Here is a 22,287-nt window from a genome sequence, read left to right as displayed (position 1 = left end):
TGCGTCATCCATAACAATGTTTGCTTCTTCAGCAGTTCCCTCGGGAAGGGACAAACTGCCTCGTGCTCTGCTCTGGAGGTCAAAAGCTCTCGTTCTGTTCTGGAGTAATAATCCCCTTGTACAGTCACTGGTCCAGGACTGTGGGCGGATGCTGCCAGCACAAAGTGCCGCTTTCCCCAGGGAAGAGGTACCCCACTGCTCAGGATTCGCCACATCAGATCACAGCCGCCAGAACCGCGCTGCAGCCCCACAGGTGACGGGTTTCCAACAGAAATTTCCCACTGCAGCCGCACTCTGTACCCAGGCTCAGGCAGCTCTCTGAACTATGTGCCCTAAGTGGACGATCAACTAAACCAGTGTCTATGGTTGGCAACGTCTGTCCAAAATTATCTTTCCCCTCTTGCTGTTGGGAGAAGTGTCCTAAGGGCACATCTCTTCCTCCAGCCAGGCAGACACTGCCTGCTCCTGGCCGGCTGATGTTCACTTCTCCTGCCAGCTCCTGAAGCAAGCCTGTCCCAGTGCTTCAAGAAGTGCCAACCGGCCAGTGCACTTACTGCGCGTGGTGGGCTAAGGCTGACCTGAGAAATGGGTGAAAGGCTGAGCAAACAGGACAATTCCAAAGGTGAAGGGGTACCTGGCTAGTGCTGAGTGGCAATGGGAGGTGTCCCTAATTTATCTCCCCATGGGCTTTTGTCTGAGCTTCTCTGTCACTTCTCTGCATCATCTGGTGGGACTCCCAAGACAGCTGTCAGTGTTTGACTCCATGAGGTCTGAGCCTCTCCAGCCTGCAGTGGTTTCTGGTATTCCCTGGCAATGTCAGTAATATAATGTCACTAGTGAAACAGATGTGGCAAGATGTGTCCATGGCCCACAGAGATGGCATCGCTAACAGGTTATTAAGAAAGTTGGAGACCTCAGGTGGAGGTCTCAACCTTTTAGAGGTCTGTGTTGTGCAAATGGGCCAGTGATTCCATGATGATAAAAGAAACGTAAGAGGGAGATGGGACCACCTGCTGCATAAACCTTATCTGTTTTTAAATAAGTAAAACAAAAATTGATTCATCTCACCAAAGGAAGTGTTTTTACAGAATTGCTAGAAGAGGAAAATACCAGCTGGGCCACTAATCTTCTAGGTGAAGGCAGTCAAGATCTATGACAGGATATTCTGGGTTAGCTTCAACAGGGAGATGAAAGCAGCTACCACTTCGATGCACAAATGTCCAGTGCTTGGAGCCGATTCATGTTTCCCTTCACCCAACCCAGGAGCTGCCTGTGTTTCTGCTGTCAGATACACACACAACCATTTAATTCTAGCTCAACAGTCCTCTCAGCTCAAATCTAGGGACTTTCATGAAAGGTTTTGAATTACGATAGCTTGCTGCTGCTTCTGGAGGCAGTCCTGCCTGCCCTTTCCTGCTTCTTCTTGTGTCTTCTACCCTTGCCCATTTTGTACTGGCACAAGCAGTCAAACAACCATGTCATAATGGGATGGGATCATGCCTTTTGGCAGCGGCAGCAAGTGATGCCTGTTTCAGCTGTGGCATTGGATATGAGACCAAAGTTAAATGTCTGGCAAAGTCAGGCATAAAATGATGCTTTTTAAGAAGAACCAAAGCAGACAATTCACCACATATTTTGCCTGCCAGCTCCAAGCTAGCAGATGTCCTCTTGATGTAGCTTTTTCTCTTGCCAATAAAGTACCACTGCCAGGAGGACACAACACTGTCTGTTTGTCTGTACACTCCAGGCATAAGGCAATCTCCACGGTTCGCACACGGTAAAGTTCTGGAGGGATTTGAGCCCTAGCTGTCACAGTGTAGGGAATGTGCCGTACACCCTCTTAGTGGGAGGGTTCAAGAGAAACACCAGCTTCATATTTTTGTAGGATGGGGTTGGCCTGCTCTTGACACTTCTGCAGGAGGTCAGGGCAGTGAATCTGAGTGAAGGTCCAGCCTGACCCAGACACTGAAGTTTCAAAAAGCAACACCTTTGAAAAGCTTTTGTCTTTAGCAAACTGAAACGTAAGAGCTGAGGTGAGCCTCTCTCAAGAAATGCTGTTTTCCACGTGACCTAATACAAGAGTGTCTGCATCTGTCATACAGACTGTGACTTACATTGAGCATTTGTGTATGATGTTGCGTATGGTGGTGTCAATGCTAGAGATGTGTGGTCCCTCTCTGACAACTTCACCCTTTGCATTGTGCAATAACAAGAGGTAAACCCAGCAGCCAGCAGAGCACGTGAATGAAAAAACAGTTTGTAAAAACAGAAAAAGAAATAAAGAACCCAAAATTAAGAAGCTTATGAAACATGAATGTAGTACTTTGCCATGCTTGCCTGCTTTAGATAGCCAAATACACAGGATTTTCTTGTCATACATCTGAAACAATTTCCTAAGTGTAACAATTAATTTCATTCTGCTTTGAAATTTACAGTATAATTAAATACTTTGATTTGCTTTCTATTGGATTAAAAAAAACCCAAACAGTTAATACGGAATCAGTTGCTGAGGCTTTAAAAGAAAGAAATTCACCACAGTAACATTAAAGATCTAAATGGAATATGTAAATAGTCCCCATCAAAATAAGCTGGCTACAATCAGGACTGAATATATTTTTAGTTGGCTCCTTTCATGTCCTTCACCAGAGTCCACAGAAGCTGTTCCCACAATATAACTCTTTGTGGCTTATCTGCTCTTTTCTCTTTCAAGGACAAGTACAATTAGCTTCCTCAGAGGCCAGCTGTGCGAGGGGTGAAGCGTGGTCCTGTTTATCGTTTGTGGACTTTAAACCAGCACAACTCTTGCCTTGTCAGAGTGGCTTCAGCTCTGTTTTTCATAAAAGTGTGTTTGGGGGGGCTCCATTCATTACCATTTTCCACAAGTTGCTTGCGTTTATGGTGATATTTCTCACCTCAAACTGCTTACTGAAGTGGTCAGCCGGGCCAGCCAACTAAAATGAACATACTGAAAATAAAAAGCAGATGAGCTTTACTCCAGCCTCTCTTAGGTGGATTCAGTTTAACTCCCATGTCCTGTTTTTCACACACTAAAGCTAAAACTGTCTTAAGATTCTGCCGTGAGGAAAGCTTAGCAGTTATATTGTTCCCAGAGTTGTGCATCGTTTCTACAATGTGGTGTTTTTTACCTCAGACTTTAAAAACAACTCCTTTAAACAGGCATGATTTACTCCTTGTGTCTGGGGACAGAATGCTCCCTTCACCTACTTTTTTCTGTCAGCTGTTGTGTCAGTAATCAATGGAAACCGACATAAAATTCACATCATTACCTCAGCATATATACCATCAGGCCATACATCTTAAAAATGCAGACCGAGAGTACATAACATTGTCTTGCAAGTCAGTATGGTCACATCCTTAGTAGCTAAATCAGATTCTGATGCTTGCATCTCGTGACAGAATTCCTTCTGATTTTCTGTAGAGACTGTGTTTTGGGTGCCATGGGAGCCCAGAACGGTGGCTTCAGAGAAAGTAGATTACTCTTTTTGTAACAGTTAGAGACCTTCCACTTTGAAGGCTCCTTGATCCCGATCCCCATGGATGTAAACTTCTAGGCAAAGTCAGGGAGATTAATTCAAAGTTCAGTCTCTGATCTAAAGCCCGTGCCGTTTTTTAATGTACATAAGTAAATGCTGTTGCTGTTGAAAAGTGCGTAAGACAGACCTTGTTACTTGAAATGGGTCTCAGGGCTGTAAAGACTACTACTTGGTGGAGAGGAGGTGGAAGAAGGATAGGTATGTGAGATGAAAATGCCAAGTTGTAAGTTTTAGATCACATACCCTCTAAGGCATTTATATCCTCTTTATATATTTCTGGATTTATATCCCTGCACTTTCCCCTCCCCTTGAGCTTGTCTCTAACACCAGAGTGGTGTTCATTTTCCTGAAACCCTCATTTTGCATGAAGTTTGAACAAAAATGAGAGTAGAAGTGACAGAGATGTTCTTTACTGTTACTTCTGTCCTGTGCAGAAGTAGGAAGTCAGAGAAAACTTTCTGGGAGACTGAAGTTAGAGGTAGTCTTATTTCTGTTTTAATTCACCTCTGTCACTGAAGTCTGCAGAGAGAACAAATCCTGTTAGAATGCACAATGCTTGTTTAATTGGACATTTGTGGTTACACCCAGAGTTAATTCTAGTAGGAGTATGTGTGAGGTGGCCTTTTTCATATTGCAATTCTGTGCTGTGGGGCTACAAAATGAAGAATTTGTGTGTGTGATTTTATAGCTTAATGAGCAATGTACCTGCATTTATCAAGTTACATTTAGTGTCGCAATCCAGTTAAAGAGAGGCAGCTCTTAGTGCAGTCTGTAAAGAGGAAAAAGTCACTCCTGTAATCTCCTCAAAGTCTAACATGATTAAGAGACTGACCCTTCTCACACCAGGCTTAAGCATCAAAATCTAATTAGAATCTCATTACTAACCATATGTCCACAATCAAATCCTGGGTACTACAACTTGCCTGTCAGTATTTTTAGGGAAACTCAATAATGTCTTTAAATTGGGCACACAGAGGCAAATTATTTTCAAGAAGCAGAGAAGCAAACTTAGAAAAAAATTAGAAGTCAATAGTCCTACAGATAAAAGGTTTAGAGGAAAAAGTCTACACATTATAGCAAAGTTGACCTTTTCTTGATGCTGACATTTCTTTAACTTTAAGGTGTATCTTTACAGATACCAAAATTGGTCAAGAAATTGATCTCACCTTTGTAAATAAAGAATTAGACATACTTCAATCCCTGATGTCCAGGTCATTTTGTACACTGGCATCATCAAAGAAACCCATGTCAAATACTCATAAAGAGACTCCAAACCTGCTGCGTTAGGGCAGGTAGCCTGTAACATCTATATAGTTCTCGGAGATAGTAGAGCTCAAAGATGTTGTTCAGCTCCTCAGGAAACATGACTCAGACGTCATCAAGCTAGTATGGGTCAATTTTTTGGTTAAATTTTGATGTTTAAAATGAACATTTGATGTTCAGTTTGAAATCAGAAATTATTCCAAGTGCAATACTGTGAGTCTGAGTTACAGGTTGAAATGGAATGTGGATGAAAATTCTGCAGGCTGAGGGCATCTCCACAGGCTATTCGTACCACAAATAAAACAGAAAAGAAACCTTAAGAGGTTCAGGTACCTCTGCTAAGCCAAAGGAAGGGGCTAGAATTTTTCTTGCGTTAAACTCATCAGAATATTTGGAAACCTTATTTACTAGCACAGATACACGGTCCTTCATACTGCTTGCTTTAGCACTGAAAACCAAACCGACAGCAGCAACATAAAAATCCAGCTTCTGTTTCCGCCAGCAGGTCCCATAGTCGCGTGTTCAAATAACCGTTAGTTTCAAAAGGGCAGTTCAAATATGCTAGGTTTGCCTTTGTTGCCATACTAGGGATGTGAAATAAACCTCATCTCCATCATTGCCTGATGGATTGCGCACACCCTGAGGGAGAAGCTGAGGTTTCCCATCTCTGCTCTCAGCAAAACAAAAGTCTCTGACTCCAGCCCAGACGGTGCAGTGGCCACTCCCGGTACGTCAAATGAATGAAGTAACAAACCCTTTCTGCAGCCAGGCTCAAAAGCAAGGAGAACCCCCATGCTTTTTATTTGTTGCTTTTTTTGGTAACGAATGTTAAACATATTATGAATGGCCACAACTTCCACGAACGTAACTGGGAAAGTGACAATACCTATGTCATATCTCCAGCAGTCTCCTTAGCAACTTCCAAAAGCATTCTGAAGAAAACAAGGATGTGCTCAGTACTCCGATGTCGTATTTCTTGTGACATGCCATAGGAATGGAAGCCTTGGGAATTTATGTAATTTCTTGTTCACAAACAGAATTGTGCAATTAAATGTTGCTTATTCTTTCACATTTCAAAATGTGCTGTTCATGTGTTCACTGGTAACTTCATGAAGTTTTGTATTTGAACACCTGCTTTCAGGAAGAAGTTTGTTTTTCCCTGAACTGAAACATTTTAACAAGGGGTCTCCTAAACAGAATTTGCCAGATGCTCATCACCACATTCACTATGATGAAATGTGAATATGGGCAGTCAGTAGTGCTGCTCCATAGCTGCCTGTTTGCTTGGACGACACTGTTAGACCCATCACATCATTGAGTTCATCTCTGTTCCAACATCTGCTCTTGATAATGTTAATAGAAGGTCTCTCTTTCCTCAGTAAAAGGCTGATCCTCCTCTGCTCCAGCATTTTCTCTCCAGTACCTTGTCCATACTGTACGTTTGCACTCTTTCTGAGTGCAAGGCTTACAGTCTGGCCTCCAGGTTACCTTCTGCATGCTGCTTGGCAGTAGCCTTAGCTACTTTGGATGTTCTGGACCATGAGAGCAAAGAAACCCAACTGGTTACTACTGGTATGGGGAAGAGTCCCGAGTACCCAGAGAGGGCATCTGGAGGTACCACAGGTGACCAGAGGACAGCAATGATAATTAGCTGCTTGAGGTTTCTATAGGCCAGCAGTGACTGCCACTCAGGTCTGCAGCTGTGTTGATGAGTATTAATACCACCTGTGGTAGAAACAGTTCTGTTTTCTCAAGGCTGTGGCTGTGTTTTTGGAGCTTGTGGCTAGTGCAGCTTTTGGCTTGGTTAAAATGGAGTCTCACCTACACCAGTGTGTCCTTCCTGATGGCAAAGTCCTTGGGAACAGCATGGCGCTGTGCTCCAGCGGTGTCTCTCTGTGGTTAGTTGTTTATCTTCCTCTTCTCTTTGGAAGTACTGGTTGTCTTCTGAGGCTTGTAAAGAGCTATTTGCCTTACTGTTCCTTATGAAAGCAAGTGTTAACTTCTCTGGTGTTTAGAGAGCTTATGATTTGGGAACTTGATTATTTTTTGATACCTCTTTTTCTATGGTTAGTCTTGATGATCTTAAAGGTCTTTTCTAACCTAAATGATTCTATGATTCTACCTAGAAGCCCTAGTGCTCTGCTGCAGGTATCTGCTGTTAAAGGATTTTAAGCTTTTTATGGTGCAGTGCTACACATGCTTATAAGAATTCTGCAAGACTACAGCTCTTGCTCAAAAACTTTGTGAGAGGCATTATTTGTGATACGTGTGATGACCACGGCTAAAGCTCCTCCTTATTCCTAGCTTATGTGGAGCTACGGAGTGTTTTGGCCTTTTGGAGGACTGAATAGCAAGCTGTTGTCAAAGGTGCAGCTGGATGTTTGGAGTAGCTATACTGTTCCTATGCATGTCTGTTATTCTGCCTTTTTAGAATGAACGTTTAAAGAACTGCTTGTGCCACTTCACATGCAGAAACGGGTTTGACCTTAGGGACTCTGTTTGGAGTAAGTTAACAAGCATGTGCATTTGAAGCATGGACTAGTAACTGGGGAGGAGGCAAGTCCATTAAATACCTAAAACTCAGATGGAAAAAGTCAGCTGTTCTACTGACTAGTTTATTAGCAGCAAATATGGAAATGGGCTTCCTGGTGTCCTTTCTCTTTAGTCAAATCACTTTATACATGATTATATGGTCCTGAAAGAGCAGACCTACAAGGAGGGGTTATGTGTGGAGAAGCTTCTCAGGTATCAGAAAGGATAAGAGCAAGATACATACCAGGTATCTTGTAGGATGGTGGAGTAAGCCACTGCTTTTAAAACCTAAGATCAACGTGGCAGTTTCATAGGAGAACTAACTGGGAAAGGTATAGAGACTAAAAGCTCAAAACCTCTGAAGTAATCAATCAAAAACTCTTCCTATATATAGAGAGATATGTGAGAAGCAGTTTGGCTACTTAATCCCATAGTTTTGGCTGCATTGGCCTAGAGATTTTTGTGGTGAAAAGCTTAGACTTAGCTTTCACGCAAAGGCTAAACTGGCTACAGCGTAAGCAAGCTGCCTTGCTTTTCTTCCCTGCCCCGTTTACGTGCATACCTGTATTACTGACTGTCGATAGCTCCCGCGGAGCTAACCAAACAGCAGAACTTTTCTTTCAGTGAGAGGATAGGTGTAGCTTTTCAAAACACTGTGCCTTGGGGAAAGGTGCCTAAATGAGAAATAGAAATGCTGCTGGTGCCACTTTTTTGTTTTCCCGTTTATCAGAGGCCAGAACAGGATTATCGAGGGAACAGCACAGAGGCTTCACAAGATGCCCTGCAGCTAAAGGAAACCAACCAGGCCCTGCTAGACAGGTCAGCTAGTGACAGAATGTGACTCTGGTGTGAGGGCTCACAGCTACGGGAGAAATGAGGCACTAGAATGCCATGCCTTTGCCTTTTTACTGTCATCTAAGCAAGGTGTGAAGAGCTCTTCAAGAAAAAGCTGACTGCAGCTCAAGCAAAAGGATTCCACAGCTTGTCTTTCAAGTTTTGAGGTAATCCCAAAGAGGTTTTTTTTTTTTCCTCTGCATCTTCAAGAATTTCTGGTGCCTCAGTATCAGCACCGAGCAAAGCTGCCATTTTTTTGTATAAGTTGTGGCACAAGCATAAGATTTTTGCTTGGTTAAACTTGTGCTCCCACAGTCACTGCAGAGCTTCCTTTGAGAAGCAGGCATATGAAACTGCGAGGAGGCCAAAGTAGCACAGAACCCAATTAAGAAAATCAAAGACACACGACCTTGTAAGCAATCAGAATAAAAGGCAACCTGTTGCTACTTTGTGCTGTTTGGTGATACTGGAAATACTGACACTAAATCTTGTTTTGTGTGCAGAACTCAGATGTTCTATGGGAAAACTTCTGTGATTTATCTTAGGAAATGATCAGAAGGGTGTGGTGAAAATGTATTACTTTGCCTAAGTTGTGGGATGCAAAAGAAGAAAATGTGTTACCTTGCAGTGAGCGGTTGATTTGGCTTTTCAGTTATGAAATTCATTCTGCAATCATCACTACTGAGTATTGACTCATGCTGGGATGGTGAGGGGGAGAGAAGAAGAATTGTAGTAAGAGCTTGTTTGTAGCACTGCACTCTTATGTGGGTTGTAAACAGTGTGCTGTGTTCACAAAGCATGTGTCACAGAACAGGTGAAACTGCCAGTTCAGAAAGGTCTTGTGTGGTTCTCAATTCTGTGTACGCTGCTGTACAGTAAGCCCTTATTTTTGAGCCTTTTAACATGTAAAATTGCACTGGTCGCTTTATCTCAGTCTCAATAGCCTGTATATAGCCTATTGCAAGAGCTGTAAAGTCTTAAGAGCTCCAAAATAGGTATTAAGACTCAAAAGCTCCAGTGAGATTTGCTGGTTATTGTAAACAAAAACCTGTCCTGTTTACCTTTTTCTAGCTTAATATTTGCAAACTCCTATTACGATTGCTTTCAAGCAAGTGGAGAGTACACTGCTGACTTGCCCTCTTCAGCATCATCTCCCTAGAAGCTCCACTGACTGCTAAGTTATGAGCCTTTCAGGATAAGTGAGATTTGTATCAATATGTTTGAGAGAGCTGATTAAATGTCAGAAGGACTTCTCTGATATGGGGACATTACCTCAAATAGCCTACTTCCAACATCTTCTGTGGTTATGAGAGCAGAAGTCTGCAACAACAGTTAATAAGAAGAGTCTATGAATAGGAATAACCTCGACTGTGGACATCATCTTTCTGGAGTTCACACTGGAGACCATTGACTCTGAATAGTTAAGAGCCCACATACTACAACAGAAATAAGGAGTAGTTATTTAGCAGAAACTGTAGTCTGCAGTAGTGTTCTTGAAATGGTGCTAAAGATACCCTGTATGAACTCTAAGGTTTGTCTGCACTGTTGCAAAAAGTCCAGAAGTGTGAAGAAAGGAACTAATGTCTTCCCTGTCACTGAAAGATATTACACATGGACTTGTTTACAGCTGCTGTAAAATGTTCTGTTTCCAGAATGGTACCCCATTCAATAACTTCCAGGTTGTCACCTCCTCATGACTGCAAATCCATCCAGAGCCTGCCTGGCGTTCTACTTTTTTCTAAACTGATGCTAGTACTACTTGGGGGGGGGGAGGAGGAGTAGTATGATTTCTTTGCTGTCACCTGCTCTTCTAATGCTGCTAGAGCTTGTCTTTTTGTTTCTTTGAGAGAAGTCAGCAAGGCATGAACAGTAATTGCTGCTCTGGAAAAAGCAGTTCGGCTAGAACGGCTTCTTCTTTTAGTCTCCTGCTTTTCTGTGCCCTCCAGGTATGAACTGTTGCAGTAGTTCTTTATGTGGCTAGTATTAAACAGCAAAGGTTGCAAATGCACTGGGAAAGGCTCCTACCCAGCTCCTTTTCTGTGACGGAGTATGGAAAATCCCCTTTTTTTCCTCAGCACGCTATGATGATCTGAGGGCTGTAATCCTATCCTACAGCGCAGGAAAGGATATGTAGAGGTAAATGGCTTATATGTAGAGCTTATAGTGTTTTTGGCTGGCCTGCATAAAAGATGTGGCAATCAAATAGCTAGCTGGTTGTTATGGCTTAGAGAAGCAGTTCATCTGTTGGGAATACATATTAGTGGTAAACAAGCTAGGTCAGAATGGTATGAAGGTTGTCACCAAGCTGTGAGCTATCAGCAGTTGTGCCCCCTGCTGTCACTGCTTCTGCTCAGGGCTGTAAAAAAAAAAATTTTTAAAAAATATCTGGGGTATCCTTAGCATAGACTTCTGTTTGAAGTATTTAATTTTTCAGGATACTTTAAGTATATATTATTTTCGAGATGGACAGCTGCAGGGAAGTGGTACTTATGATTCAAGTATACCTAGATTTTTTTTTTTCCTGCAATTGAAGCAATAGAAAAAAAATATCTTGGAGCTGAACAGTAAGGACAAGGAAGGTGGAGCTGGGACAGCTCAAACCAGCAGGATTCTGGTTTCTTTATACTTGGAAGACAGTAATTTTACCCCTGCCAAAATACATGTTTATGATATATTTAGTGTGAGAACCATAATCAGAGCTGGATGAGAGACAAAATTTCTACATTATGCAAAAAAACCTTTAGTTTACAAAAACATATCCCAAATGGAGCCAAAGCAGAAAATAAGACCATTTGTACGATGAAACTTGCTGATTAACAGCCTGCAATAAAGTAAACTCGACAGCATCCTTGTCGATCTGATTTGTATTGCCCTGTTCCAGATGTGTACATGGTATACACTTGAGCTGTCAGAGCAAAGCAGATCTTTGCCAAAATTTTTTATGAGTTTTTCCTCCACAGAATCATCACTTTGACAGCCATTGTATCAGAATAAATGATTCCATCGACATCCTTTCTTCAAGAAAGATGTCAAAGCTGGAGCTGTATGGAAGAAGTGTAGCAATGTTTCTGGAATGCTGGTACCCATAAGACTGATGGCACCGATCTCTACTCCTGTTGCACTGAAACTTTGTTATAAAACTGGGACCACTTGTATTTCTTCTGTGAAAGCTGCAAAGCAAATACATAGATGTGAAGTAACCAAAGTTAAAAGGTGTCCTGTGAGCTGGTAGTGAAGTTTGATTTGGGAAGAATGTACTGATGTCAAGCTGCATGGCTGAAAAAGGTTAAGTGGGGAGACAAGCATTAATTTGACTGAAATTAAAGGTATTAAATCTAAGGGAAAAAAGAAAAAGGAATGAAGCAAACTCTGCCTTCCCCTCTACCCAAACAGCCTTAATTCTCAGTCCAACTCCTGAGACACAGAGCCTGTCATCAGTGAGCTGCAGTCACAACGCAGCTGGTAGGGGCTGTGCTGCTTCTGGGTGGGAACAACTGTCAGTTATGGCGGATGCTTTTACTGGCCAGAATTAAAGGCTATGTAAGGCAGGGAAGGGAAAGGAAGGCTGCTTTTCTAAATGTTCTAAAATTAACTATGTTTTTGGTAGAGCAGGAGGCAGCACTAAGCAAACTCAAGTTTTGCTTGAGTGCTAAGTTGCCTCCAGGAAGCCTGTGGGTTTTTGAGTGGCCATATTACAGTTCCCAGTTCTTCCTGAAGGCCCATTTTGGATAGGAACGTGGAGTTTTCAGACTCAAGAAGGGAGAGGGCCTGCTCGAGGCTTTTGTCAGCAATAGAAGCAAGGTAAACCCTGCAGCAGTGTGACTTCCTAAACAATACAGAACTCAACAGACCTGTGAGTTGATATGCCCCAGAGATCTCATCCTGGAAACGTAGCACAGCAGGTGATGATACCTCTTTGATGATGTTCACAGGGAGAACAATTAAATTGAATTCTGTTTTTTTGCAGGAGTCCAGCCTCTGCTGGTTCACTTGTAGCAAAGACTGGGTTTTGCAGTACATTATAAACTATTATACATCATTTGACAGCCTCATTATTGTGGTATTGTGGGATTTCTTCCAGCTGTAGGAGGGAAGAATGTGTGGAGAAGTTGTGAAAAGTCAAGTAACCTTTATAAGGCCAGTAGGGGTTCTGCATTAATGCTTTGTGGTGGGTGATGAAAGGAGGTAAGTGTGAGGCACAGGAGGAGGATGTTATGAGAGACAAGAGGGTGAAATCTCTCATGCAGTAAAAACCTATTCCCAAACTATGCTTGCTCTACCCTCTTCCCTAAATATCAAAATATTCCCAGGGCACTTTGTGTCAATTGTTGTGACTTTTGTTCAGGCTTAGCCCATCTGTGATGTTATACAGTACTATTCCTATCCAAGATAACATTGTTACATTAATTTTAGTGATAGGTTTACTGATGAAATAGGTAAGATAAAGTGATGCCCTTGTTCCTTGCCATTAGGAACTTTCTACCACAAATAATGGTGGAGAATTCCAGGAGAAATGCTGTCAGGGCAAAATCCAGAGCAGTTGCAGAAGCCTAATGAACCTCATGGAATAAGGCTTTATATTAAGCACATATGTATGATTGCACTGATGACTTGTTTTGTTCTATAATTTTTATTACTAGCAAAATATCCTATTTCTTCTCCTCATAGGATTCTTTAATTCCATCTGGAAGATCTCTCAGCTCATGCACTGAAATGGCTAGAGATAGTTTCTGATATTTTAGACTTGTGGTGACTGATTTTCTTTAGCCAGGGAATGTACTGTGGCTATCCTCAGTTCTCAGAACAGCAGAAATAAAATAACTGGCTCATACATTGAGTTTGGGGCAGCATATTGGCTTGCCCAAAAGTTAGTGAGTTGTAAATGATGACCAGACTGAACTAAATCTAATTATTCTGTGGACGTGAGAAAACAGGATGCATTCTTTTCCAGCCTGAGTTCTACATTTCATATATATGGGGTTTTTGGTCTAGCTACTAAGATATGAGGTCTAGTTCAAGAACTCTTCTCAAGCCTTCTAATTTCTAACCTAGATTTATTCCTAGTTGATGGCCACTTGCTCTCATAACAAATCTGCCCTTTAGCTTAAATAACTCTTCACCCTCAATAGGGTTTTTTCCGGGTAATATTTATAGATGACAACAGAGTCCTATTGTTTAGCTTTAATTCAGCTGTTTTTCCTAGACTGGCAAAGTCTATAGAAGAGAGTTTATGATCTGTATCAGCTTAAGAAGAAGAAAAGGATAACAATAAAAACAGGAATACTGCCTTTACTGAGATCCTAACAACTCCTGGATTCACCTAGTATTTAGTAATACTATCTGACGTAACACTGCAGTATGGGAAAGCAGAAAGGAATATTCATCTGATCATGTTGCTTGTGAGCCTTCTCAGCATCGTGCATTCTCATTTTTTCCTGTGATTCTGTCTTGGACTTAGTTCTTATTGCTACTGTTCTGCTGGAACTCATGAAAAGAGTCTGATGATCCATGAGGGGATTACAAAGAATTTTAAGACAAGGCTTTTGGAATTCCATGTTCCTACTACTACTCATTGTTTATAGGAACAACAAAGGTGTGTACTGCTAAGAATGATCCACATGCAGAGTACCAGAGCTGGGCGAGTGAAGACAGCAACCCCTTACCTCCTCCTGGAATAAGAGATTTCAGTCTTAGCTTTGAGCCACCAGGCTGTTCTGCTGAGCAGACAGGGGAAAAAACATTTCCTCATTATAATGAGTCAAATTATAATGAGTATCTATTCTCAGAATAGATACTGTAGTATGAATGGGAATAGAGAAACAACTACGTACAGATCAGAGGCCATGACTCAAGTCCGGTTTTCTGTGAATGCAAGCTAACAATGGAGGAAAACTATACCTATCCTGACTGGAACTGTACTCCAGTATTTGATTGCTCTTTGGAGGATAAATCAATACAAGTTATGAGACAGGGAAGTTTTTCACATCCTTCCTGGGCTCTTGCTATTAGTGTGTATTTCTTCCCTGCTGTTCTCTGTTACACTGCTCTATCTTGTTTGGGGCCCAATAGCTTTGTCTCACTATTTTTGTTTGATTATATCGCATCTGTAAGATTCCTTTGGTCTGTAGCATAAATTTAAGTTTGATTCAAGTTTATTGTTAATAACCCCAATCTGAGAAGATCTTCAGTCAATTTAGGTAATGGCATACAGGCTGTAATGCTACTGGAGTTGTGGATTCTTTGGGATGATTGGATTAATTTCAAAACAAGGTTGGTGTCATGAGACACTACTTGAATTACAAGACAAAAGAGGAGTATCAATCCTTTCAGACCCTTCATTTCTTGAAATAATCAATGTATTTACACAGCTATCCCAATAAAGGCACATCAACAATTACTGTTATTTCAAACAGTATTGTTAATTTCTGAGCACACTCTATTCCTATGCAAAATTTCTCCAAAATCTAAGTGCAGTTACTTTAAAGTTTTCTAGTCAAAAGAACTTTAAGGTGACCAGGCTGTTTGGAAGTCCACCTCCTGATCTGAAGTGGGTGCCCTTTTAACCCTTGTGTGATGAATCAAAGAGTTTATTCCCTCTGCCTTTACTGCAGTGTAAATTCTTAACAGTACTGTGTAAGGTCTTTTCTACTTCTTCATAGGTTCATTGTTCCAAGTTTGAATATACAGAATGTCCCCTGGCTGAACCGGTGTGTCCAACAGGAGGGAGGCCTTTTGATTCAGATACCTGCGTAGCGAAGACCAAGTCTGTGAAAGAGATATCAAATACTCTTTAATATCTGTCTGTCCTTTTGCATGCGTTTGGTCTCCTCTAGTAACCAAAAGGTTTGCGGGGTGTTGTAGGCTTTTCTATACATACTAGCCTTCTAATTTTCACCTTAGTAATGTTAAATTTTTAGAACTTTCTTAGGAATTCTATTATTGGATTTTGAGAACAATAATCTACTTTTATAAATGAACAGAAATATAATTTGCAGTAAAATTAATAGTCTTAACAAGATAAACATTCCTTGAGGATAGTTTGATTCTCCATGGGCATATTACGAGTCTCAGGTACAGTTTATGGACTAAATTCACAGGAGACTCAAGATTTACTCAGTTTTGAAAATTTCCATTTCAAATCCACTGCAGGCCTAACAGTCCACTGTTTTTCTGGAGGAGCTTTCTTTACTCCTGTGTAATGTATCCAAGAGTTAATTCTGTCGATCTTTATTTCTGTATAGGTAGTCAAAAGTACAAGATATGGTCCCTTCCAAGTTTCTTTTAATGGTTTATCTCTCCAAGTTCAAACGTGGATGGAATCTCCAGGTTGGAATTAATGTATGGCAGTATTTAGAGGTAATGGTGCTGCTGTACTTAGATACTGGTGCAGGCTTGACAGTACCTTAGAAAGATATATGATATAAGTTTGCTTAACTCTATTTCCCATTACATGCATCTGGTTACCTTTCCCCCAAACAGAATTAACTGGGTATGGCTTCCTGTAAAGGATCTCAAAAGGGCTTTTTCTTTACTTCTAGGAGTGGTTTGGATTCTCATTAATGCTGTTGGTGATACCTCTATCCACTCCAAATGGGTCTCTTGGCACAACTTAGCAATTTATCATTTGAGAGTTTGTTTCATTCTTTCTACTTTCCCATTTGACTAAGGTCTCCAGGGTGTATGCAGTTCCCATTTAATTTGAACGAACTTGGATATTTCTTGCACCATGTCAGCAATAAAATGGGGGTCTGTTATCTGATGATAGTACTTCTGGTATTCCAAATTGGGGAATTGTTTAAAAAATACCTTAACTACCTCCCTTGCCTGATTGGTGCAACATGAGAAAGCTTCTGGCCAGCCTGAAAAGGTATCAACCAGAACAAGAAGGTATTTATACCTATTACAATTAGGCAATTCAGAAAAGTTTATTTGCTAATGTTCTCCAGGAGTGACTACCCTTTTTGGGTTGCCAGGTGGTGGCCTTTGCTGAATTTTTGGATTAGTTTTACGAGAAACAAGACATTTTCTAGTAATGATGTCTGCCAGTGTCTGTGGTTTTGGTTCTATAGCATACCATCTAATGCTATTGTCCATTGGCTCTGCTCCTATACAAGTTTCTTTTTGCAAATCAGTGAGAATAGAATTAATTGGGGAGTGACTAGGACCTGGTGGGTGGGTGTCACCCTCCATCCTTTATTTTTACTACAATGTAATATTTCAATCAGTTTACTGTCTTTTTCTGAATACCGTGGCGGTTCTATCTCCAATTTCCTTGTAATGCTCCTTGGATCCCTTCCCATAAGGCTGCTGGTTTTGCTGCTGAATCTGCCTAGTGGTTGCCTTGAATTACATTCCCTTGACCCTTCTGGTGGGCTGTACTATGGATTATAGCCACTTCTTTTGGTTCCAATACTGCTTGCAAGAGATCTGAAGTCTCACATTCATATTCATGGGTGTTCCTTGGGAGTTCAGTTATCTCTCCTTCCAGATGGCTCCGTAAGTGTGTACAACTGAAGGTGTATTTGGAGTCTGTATATTTATTGGTTATTTGATTGTGTCCAATTCTTAGAGCTGATAGCTCTCACCTGAGCACTGCCTTTTGGGCTGAAGTATTTCAATGTATTACAGCATACCTAACCTTTCTCACTCCTCCATGCTCAAAACTGCTGCTGCCATCAGTGTGTAATTCCAGTTCTGCGTTGGGTTCTCCAAGGGTTGATCCTTCAGGATCATTCAGTCGTAGCCATGCAGTCATGATGTAAAGTTTCTTCTTCAGCTATTGGTAATAAAGTAGCAGGATTGAAACCTGGTGTTGTGTTCAGAATTGAGTCATTCTGCCCTAACACTAAGGCTTGGATTTAGCTAGCTGGTTGGGAGAAATCAATCGATATCCCTTATGTTCCAATATTGCTATCACTGTATGTGGGACCAATGCTGTGATGGGCTGACTCAAAGTGAGTCTGTGAGCTTCTTTAACTAGCATAGCTGTAGCTACTACTGCTTGCGAACATGCTGGCCAGCCTTTGTTTACCTCATCCAACTGTTCTGAAAAATAGGCCACTGACCTTTTTCTGTCCCCAGGGGACTGTACAAGCACTCCCAAGGCCACACGTTGCCACTCGTGTACATAAAAGTTAGAAAGATTTAGTTGGATCTAGTAAGCCTAGGGCTGGGGCCTGCATTAATTCTTTCTTGATCTCATCAGAACTTTTTTGGGATTTAGGTGTCCATTCAAGGAGATCACCTGGGTCCTTAATAGCAGCATTTAAGGGTTCAGCTATCAGTCCACAATCAGGAATCTACGTTTCACACCAGCTAGCCATTCCAAGAAATCCTTTCAATTCCTGTTTTGATCTTGAAAGCGCACTTCTACAGATTGCTTCTTTTTGTTCCATCCCAAATTCTCGCTAGCTTTTAGAAATTTCATCTCAAATACTGGATTCATTCTTGTGCCATCTGTGCCTTTTTCTTGGACACGCAATATCCAGCTAGATCCAAAATGTTCAGTAAATCAATAGTGGCTTTCAGACAATCATCTTTCTGGTCCACCCCAATTCAGATACCATCTACATATATAACAATATAATGTTCTGTTGGTTACCTTGCCATTGTTGCAGTTCTTTTGATAGTACATTACCAAATAGTGTAGACCTGTTCTTGAATCCTTGTGGTAGCATGGTCCAGCATAACTGATTTTCTCCATGTCATTGGGGTCTCCCATTCGAAGACAAACAGCATCTGACTCTGTTTGCTTATTGGAATGCAAAATGTGGCATCTTTTAAATCTAATACAATAAAATATACAGTAGTCTCTGGAATCATAGTCAATGAGGTATAAAGGTTAGGTACCACTGGATGAAGATCAGCTGTGATCTGATCAACTGCCTGCAGATCTTGCACTAATCAGTATTCTTGGGATTTAGGCTTTCTTACTGACAAAATCAGGGTATTCTTATTGACATTCCTGCAAAAGTCCGAGTTCTAGGAAGGTGGAAATTAAGGGTTCTAACCCCTCCCTAGACTCCCACTGTACTGGATATTACCTCTTTCTTTCCCACCAGGGTCTGGGCTTCAATCCTATATTTATGGGATTCATGTTTTTCATTCTTCATCATTTCTTTGTAACCCAAACCAATGGGATTACTGCACACATAACCGACCTCTACTGGAAAGAAGATAACCATTTCATGTTGACAACAATGAGATAACAGGGATTGAATGCATAGCTAGACATCAGTAGTAGGTCTTCCCCAAAGAACAGCAAGAGTCCCTGTGATGACAAGACTTCTTGGGCTCTTCAGAAGTCAGGGCTTGTATACAATCTTAGCATATCCTCCCCCTTCTAAAGATGCATGTTTTTTCCTGCTCCTCTTAAGTAGTATGAAAGTCTTGGCACTAGATAGGCCTTCTAAAAATACAGAGCCTGCTGGTTACCTTTCTGCCTAAGTGATGGAATTGGAGAGCAGTCTGCCCTACCTGCTTAAAAGTGTCTTTTTCAGCTGATGGCTGTTGCTCAGAGATGTGCGCTCTCATTTATCCAGCTGACTTTTTCATGACTTCTTTTGTAGCCAGGATCACAAGAAATAGCTGCTGAGTTAAAGATTTACTTCATGTAGCAACTTTGGACTGAAAAAAATGTAGGACAGGAAATTGTTCCTTTTGTTTCATACAACAACCCTATTATTTGATAATGTAGCAACCAGCAGTCCTTTGCCTGACTAATTTCCAAACATTTATTTCATAATCTATTCCCATGTTAGACCATGTGCAACACTAAGGAAGTAAAGGGTGGCAACTTCTGGCTAAATATTCTGGCTAAATAGTAGCTTGCCTTTAACACTGCAACAACAAACAAGCCTCGATTGCTTTTCCAACAGTGAGCACACTGTATAAAAGTCTTGTTTGTTCCTTGTGCATGTGATTTAAAAGAAAATGTTAACTGCTGTGACTTAATTCCTTCGGCTGAATCAGACCAGAAGAACAGCCCAGGGAGGCATCTACCTCAGAAGTAGACACTCAAGCTTTTCAAGCTGCACAGCCTGTAAGAAAAGGAGAAACTGCAGAATACATCTGCTGTGTCTTGGAATTGCTTTCCCTTACAACATCTTATTCTCTATTCATGCTGCAGTGAGCCAATAGGACTTGAATTTTTATTCTAAACACTGGTATGCAGTAAATCTCATGAACTAAATATAAATTCTAACGACTCCAGCATAACAAATACATTTACTGTACAAAGCTTTCCAGCAATCAGAAAACTTGACAATATCAAGATTAATAAAACTAGTAAGCCATGCACTCTTGAAAGGGGGTGCATGGCTACAGTCCACTCCCTGGGTACTCACCTTGTTTTTTTTCTTCTGACTGTATAGGCAAAGCATTTCTTACTGTGATAGGTGAAAGCAAAACTGTTTCATAGTTTTGAGAACAGAGCAACAAGTTGTCAGAAAGTAAGCTCAGCAAACAAGGTTTTATTCTGTCTGAGTTTGGGCATCACTTGCTTGAGCTAGTGGTACTTCAGTATATGTACCCTTACAATGCTGTAAAAAGGATTACCCATATGTAGATGTTAAATGGTGGCCTCACAACACTGAACTAGGGCTGTGTTCTTTGATCTAATAGTTTCTATGTAGCTACAGCTCTGGTGGCTGCAGACTTTCTCAAAAAGCTTGTCTAAAGAATAACCATACTAGAAAGTACCTGTGTGTAGGAATAATTTTAGTTTCTCCTGCAGTGTTCATACTTTGAGAAGGTTTGTGATATTTTAGCACAAAATATATTTTGAGAACTAGACACAAAGCAAACAAAGTGCTAAAAAGGTCACCTTAGTTCTAATTGTTAACATAAAACATAAGTAAATTTCCAACTTGCTGCCTTTACTAACTACTTATATTTAGTAAAAATGTTGGTCTGAAAAATGGTATTGATAAGTGTTTGTTTTCCACCATAAAATTAGTCCAGAAATCTGATTAGTATGGGGGAAACAGTAATTTTAGTGTTGCTGATATCTGGGGAGAAGGAGCTCACCAAGTTAGACAATTGTGCTAATGTTACTGATGAATTTGCAATCATAAGTGGCTAATTTGCGAGAGTGGTGAGACACTGGCACAGGCTGCCCAGAGCAGTAGTGGCTGCCCCATCCCTGGAAGAGTTCAAGGCCAGGCTGGACGGGGCTTTGAGCGACCTGGTCTAGGGGAAGGTGTCCCTGCCCAAGGCAGGAGGGCTGGAACTAGGTGATCTTTGAGGTCCCTTCCAACCAACCCATTCTATGATTCTATTTCTTCCCTCCACCCTAAATGCTACAGCTGATAACCAGGCAAGCCTGCAGAGATTCAAAAAGAAGGTGGAGGGGACCTCTCCTGCCCTTCAGTTTTCTTTTGCACTGATAAATGGCATTTATTATAGGCATGTTACCTGTGAATCTAATTCCAGATCTTTAAGTAGATTGTAGACATTGATCTCTAGTTACGTACAGCATATGGTTAGACAGGAACATTTAGGAAAACAATACTGACTGCTTGGACTCAGATCTCTCGCTTCTCTTGCCCTCTTTTTCTCCTTTATTCACTACCTCTTGCTTTTTGCAGTTGGTGGGAAGGGAAGACCCAGATGCTGTCTATATAAAGATCCATAAGGATACTTGGAATTCAAGAACTTCAGTTTTAGTAGGGACACATTTGGTCCCTATTAATCCTCCAAGGATTCTTCTATGGCAGTAATAGAGGACGGGGGGGTGGGGGGGTGGAAGGAATGGCAAGTTGACATGATTTGAAATATAACTAATGATAGCTGTTACTGAACTGGCAAAAAGTGTATATAAGTTGTTTTTCCTCTATAAATGAGGTGCAAAGATGTAGTCTTGAGCACTCCAGCTTTTAAGGCTGAGGCAGCTCTGTCTGCCAGGTGATACTTGTGTATCAACTCTGAGATTTCTATCAGCATTTCACTCCCTCCTGTCAGCTTCTGCAAGGTTAGATTAATTGCTCAGGCTGTTATCCCAGCAGACAATTAATTCTCCAGTGAACAAGTGCTTTGGTGTCTCAGGCTGCTGTTGGAGCTACCCAGGAGCAGGCCGCGCTGCTGGGATGCGCTGCTAGGGATAGGCCAGCGTGGTGAGAGGGAAGTTCTATGGCTGAGGTAGCACCAGCTGCTGGGATGCGCTTTCATTTCCGAATAACTCCGGTGGCACCTCATTCAGCCCCCACCCCGTAACCACCTCTGACTTACAGTTCACCGCATCTGTCGCGGCTGCAGAGTAGCCCCGGGGGCGGCGGGGCGGCGGGTGGGCAAGGCGGGCTGAGTGGAGGCGCCGCCGGGGGGCGCTGGGGAGGAGGGCGGAGGCCGTCGGGGGGGCGAGGCGGGCGCGTGGCGCCTCGCGCTTCCCGCCCGGCGCCCTGGCTGGCCCCGGGGCAGGGAGGCAGCTGAGGCGGCGGGCGGGGGTCGCCGCGGCTCCCGCGGCCGGGCGGCTTGGAGAGGCGTGAGGGGGCTTGGAGCCGGCGGAGGCGCGAAGGCGACGCTCCCCTCAGGAGGAGGCGCGAAGCGGCCGCTCCGAGCCCGGCGGTGCCGCCGGGAAACTGAGCGCTCAGCGGCTCCGTGTGACACTGGCGGTGGCTTCTGTGGGTTTATGCAGGCAGACCCTGAAACTTCCATTCCAGGCGGTGCTTGTCCCCTGTTGACCAAAAGCACTCGGTCGGCTCCGTGGCTGCCGGCGGGCTCGATAAGCGAGGGCTGTTACCTCAGTACCTCACGCAGCGCCGCTGGCTGGAAGCGCCCCAAGATGGCACGGGAGGGAACCTGCTTCACTGGTACACTGGGGAGCAGAAACCACACCGTGTGCTTCGTACAGAAGAGCTTGCTCGGAGAGAAACTGAAAAATAGACTTTGAACTTCGAGTATGGTAAATAAATTGCAGCTTCAGGTTACAGCACGTAACTAGAAGCGAAATGCTATGCTGCTAGAGAAAATACAATCAATACGTGACTGGTGAATCGTGGAGTTCCCACAGTTTCCCTCATTTAATGAGTATAACTTTAGCTGCATCATATACAGGTTTTAATTTTAAATTGGTAGTTGTCTTGCAAGAGGCAGTTAAGTTGCTGAATCT

At 42.2% G+C, this 22,287-nt stretch overlaps 2 long non-coding RNA genes across 8 annotated transcripts in view; one reads left to right on the top strand and one right to left on the bottom strand.

Annotated features, from left to right (window-relative positions):
• Window positions 1-1,058: 1,058 nt before the first annotated feature.
• On the bottom strand, window positions 1,059-21,501 carry LOC119157795. The gene is made up of 2 exons (XR_005107675.1): window positions 21,411-21,501; window positions 1,059-11,353 (listed from the first exon to the last, which is right to left on the bottom strand). It is a non-coding gene; the product is annotated as an uncharacterized LOC119157795 (long non-coding RNA).
• LOC119157794 overlaps window positions 21,422-22,287 on the top strand; it is a 786,943-nt gene continuing 786,077 nt past the window's right edge. For 2 of the 7 annotated variants that reach the window (XR_005107673.1, XR_005107671.1), the window contains exon 1: window positions 21,431-22,080. This is a non-coding gene — a long non-coding RNA (uncharacterized LOC119157794). Of the gene's footprint in view, window positions 22,081-22,287 lie in introns of all 7 variants that reach the window. The other 5 variants (XR_005107674.1, XR_005107672.1, XR_005107670.1 and 2 more) reach the window with 5 other exon arrangements.

This window comes from Falco rusticolus, chromosome 15 (genome assembly GCF_015220075.1).
Source record: "Falco rusticolus isolate bFalRus1 chromosome 15, bFalRus1.pri, whole genome shotgun sequence".
In the NCBI taxonomy this organism is placed as follows: Eukaryota; Metazoa; Chordata; class Aves; order Falconiformes; family Falconidae; genus Falco; species Falco rusticolus.
Note: the sequence above shows the minus strand (reverse complement) of the source record. Positions and strands in the feature narration are given on the sequence as shown.